The sequence below is a fragment of the Asparagus officinalis genome, chromosome 7, assembly GCF_001876935.1.
Source record: "Asparagus officinalis chromosome 7, Aspof.V1, whole genome shotgun sequence".
Lineage (NCBI taxonomy): Eukaryota > Viridiplantae > Streptophyta > Magnoliopsida > Asparagales > Asparagaceae > Asparagus > Asparagus officinalis.
In genome coordinates, this window is record NC_033800.1 from 83,560,930 (window position 1) to 83,565,072 (window position 4,143).

Here is a 4,143-nt window from a genome sequence, read left to right on the forward strand (position 1 = left end):
TTCGCTGGGTATGGGACCGTGTCCCATTCGATAGGGTAGGGACGTACCACCCCCAGCTTGTTCATATTTTGCTGAAGCTTCAGCGCGTTCAGCTGGTCTTGGAATTCATCGAACCTCTTGTCACGGGTGCTATCCGCAGTGTGCGACGTTCCTATCGATGTCTTGGAGGAATAATCGGAATGTTGATTATCCTCCGCCTCAGACACGGGACGGAGGGGAGGTACCCACTCCCTGTCTCTAGTTTGCCGGGGTAAGGGGCGTTGGGCCCTTTTCTTCTTTTTCTTCTTGTTCAGCAGTTGTTCCATCATCTCTCTTAGAGAGTCGATGGTCGCCTGCTGTTCCTCCAGCTTTTGCCCCCGGCGACTACGGGTTCGCTGGAATATGCCTTCCTGCCGGCGTCGGGCAGACCGGGTGTTAGGTCTTAAGACGGAGTCCGAGTCTGGCGAGTCGGAGAGTACCGCCTTCCCTTTATCCGTCATGTTGACTGTGGCGGATGAGAGTTCCAGGTCGTCAGCAGCGCGTCTTTTCTGGTGACGGCGCCTTCGACGGGAGGGCCTCGGTCGAGAGGCCTGTTGAGAAAGCCTCTCAAATACCGAAGGTTTCGCCGTTCCAACGCATTGGCAGTCGGCGAGGACCGTGTGGATGAGTCTCTCGCAATGACACTGAGGATTCGCCTCGTGAATAGTGCGTTTGCGAGTCAAGAATTCTCTGAGGTCTTCTACGGGTGGTTGGTGACAACCCCGGGCCTCAGAAGAGTCGCTCTGGTGAGCTGACGAGAGATTTTTGGGCGCTCTCTCTGGCGCGTGTTGGGTGGAACGCCTTGGTGTTGGAGTCAGGCGATCTCGCCTTGACTGGCGAGTCTTCGCGTTTGAGCGAATTCCAGTATGTGGGCGAGTTTCGACCCCGTGTTTAGAAGAGCGGGTTCGGGAGGAACCGCCTATTTCCTTTCCTTTACGTTTATCCGCCAAATGATTATGGCGAGGCTCGCCAGCCTTCGAGGATTCGCCTACTTGGGTAAGCTCGTATGCTCGGTGTGGTTTGTTCGCATCAGGGATATGACCTGAGAAGCGAAGTCCTCCTGAGCGGATGGCTCTGCTGTCCTCGGTTGACGCTCCTGATTTGGAGGGCCTTCTGAGGTCGGGCAGCTTGCCTTCCCGTCTAGTGTTTCTCGGGCCTGTGTGATGGTTCAGGCCATTATGAGAAATGGAGGTTTGGACCCCCTGTCTGACGGGTGTTTGCCGTCGCTGTTGGTTAGTTCTCCCAGCGGGGAGAACGTCACCGTGGGTTGTGGCATTGCGGTTTGTGCCGGAGTGAACCGGCGCTTCCTCCGAGGTAGGTGTCTGTGTGGACCGCTTGGCGATCCATCTGGCAGACCCTTGCCTCTTGCGCTCGATCTCTGGCTTGGCCTTGATCGATCGCGAGGGAGTGGGCTCCTCCGATGAGACTCGGTTGGAACCCTCGGGTGCGGAGGCTTTGACCGTCTGAGGTCGGCCTCGGCGCACAGCTCTGTGGCGTTTGCGGGACGCATTGCCACCCGAGGAGGAGGAGGACAAGTATTCTTCGTACTTGGCCTGGTCGAACTCGATTTCGAGGGACTCTACTGTCGTCCCGATAGTAACCTCATCAAATTGAGCCACCACCATTTCACTCGATGAAACAGCTGCTCCCACTGTGGTCGCCATCTTCTGTAGGGTGAAAATTTGATTCTTCCGAAGAAAGGAGTTTCGTTTGTATTTATAAGAAAGCTTATTACAAACTAACAAATCAAATGTTTACAACAGAAGCAGAGGGAAGGCCCTCTTTGTTTTGTGTGGGGACTTTAGGTGGCTATAGGACGCTTCGCTCGATGCTCGGGTCGAGTCTGCTTCCCTTGGACCGTTTGAATGAGGTTGCTGGAGAGCTTTAGTTCGCAGTAGAAGCTCGGGGCAATAGAGTTCGGTTCTGCTTAGTTCACCGGCGATCGGAGCTCGGAGCTAAACAGTGATGCTGCAATGCAAAGGTTATGCAGAGAGCTTGGTCTCAACTCTTTTCGAGCTCGGAACTAGGCGGTGGTGCTGTAATGCAAGGATCTGCTAACAGCTTGGTCTCAACTCTTTTTCTCCAAGTTTTGTGACCTCTCCTCCAGTGTGCTGGAAGGGGCTTTTAAATGGAAGAAGGACATCTTGACTTCTCCTTGAATTGTGGGATGTGACCACATCCTCTTCAGAAGACGTCTGCTGTTCCTCGATACCATGAATGGTCATTCCGGGGATTGTGCTTTATGTCCTGTCACCTACGATGGGAAGGCCCATTCTGGTATGTGAGGCAACGAACGACTGCTATCCGAGTGGATTTGACCAGCATTAATGAACCGCATTTATGAGTTCGCAGATCGATGAAGTGTCTGTCCGATCACTTGTACTGTGCGTGACCGCCCGGCGTGCTTTGAGCACGACGCTTTCTCCTTTCCGGTCAGGAGAGGCGGTGAAGTAGGTCGGATCCAGCTCTTGACTCAGACAGCCGAGGTGAGTCGCATTTATGAATGCTCAGGTTGACTCGACACCTGTCCAGGCCTTCGTGCTGTGCGTAGTGCGAGCGGCCGTTTGACGGTCCTGGGGTACTGTGCTCTCTCCCTTCAGGTCGAGAGAGATGGGAAGGCCCATCTCAGCACGTGGGGTAGTGGATACCCGGCTGTACTGACGGTCTTGGGGTTTGCTGGCGGATTCGGCCCTGGACTCGGGCAGGCGAGTTGAGTGAAAGGCGAACTTCCACCATCCTGATCGATCTTAACTCGTGCTGGCGAGCCGACCGTAAGGCGAACCTAGAATCGAGCATGTGCGATGTCCATGCGATTTAGGCCCGTGCCAGAGAACCGGGCGTGCGAGCTCTTTTCGCAGGCGAATTTCCTGTGAGCCTATAGAGGTATTTTTTACCGTCTACAAGACCCCCTTCAAAGTTTTCAGACCTAAACCGGCTCGCGTGTGGTCTGGAATACTTTGAATGAAGAAACTTTTGGCAAAATAAGCGCACTTGATTTCTTTTAGGATTTTTAGCAAATCCTCAGCTGTCAACGGGTTTGATGTACCTTTACCGATCACCGTTTGAATCGGGCTAGTCATACTATTCCCCTCAGTATGATGAGTTGTTGAACAGTTTCTCTTAGGCTTAATGCTAAGATTTCTGCTCTAACCCTTAGCCGTCTGAGGCGTGGGTTTTAACCGTTTAAGCGAGGTCATTCTATTGGCTTTGTTTATAATGCTATCTCTAGTGGTGAGCGAGTCGTCCAGGCGAAATTAGTCTTTGGGAGCCAGGTTTCGCGCAACTCGCGGGGTCATGCCAAGTATTTGCAGGCGAAACCCGCCCTTTTTGAGGTGGGCCCAGATCTGACGGGAGATGAGCCACGTGTCAGCTGATAGGGCCTTGTGCTTCCCAGCTAAGGCGGCGCGGTCCCATTGGGTCGCGGCGATCGTGGTTTGACAACACGATTTCGTGTGTTTCGCCCCATGACGCATCGTGGCCGTGGTTTTCGGGTTCAACCGTCGGATGTAGCTGCCAACCTCGGTTCTTTCGATATACCAAGGGTGATCTGAGCCGTCGAACTTGATCGTGGCCACGTCTTCTGTCCGTTAGGGTTTTCGCTTTTCGAGGGCAGTCGTGGCCACGTGGACAATTCCGCCCTTCTAATTCAGCCATTTTCCTCCATTGGGAGTTATCGTGCTCTCAAATCTTGAAAGGAACATCCCAGGAAAGAATTCCCGCTTCATCCTACAATGGCTCCGAAATCTAAGAGGTGCAAAGTGAGGGGTGCGGGCCCCGGACGTTATTCCGACCGTCTCTCCGCCGGCATGCCTGCCGGTGCTCTGGAATCGCGCCCAGGTACGTTGATGGGTTCGTTAGATGATCTCTTGTAAGTCTTAGGCGTCGGATTTTAGGAAGATGAGTGTTACTCATTTCCCCGATTTGGGGCAAAGTTTGCTCGGCGCCCTGCAAGGTTCTGCTCAGGTAGTAGATGCCCTGCTCGTGGCCTGCATCATCGTTCTGAGCCAAGAGGGCACCCAGAGAATGTTCCATAGCCCGTATGTATATGAGGAATGGCCTTCCTGAGATTGGCGCCGCAAGGACAGGCGGATTTGAGAGATAAGCTTTGATCTCCTCAAAAGCCTT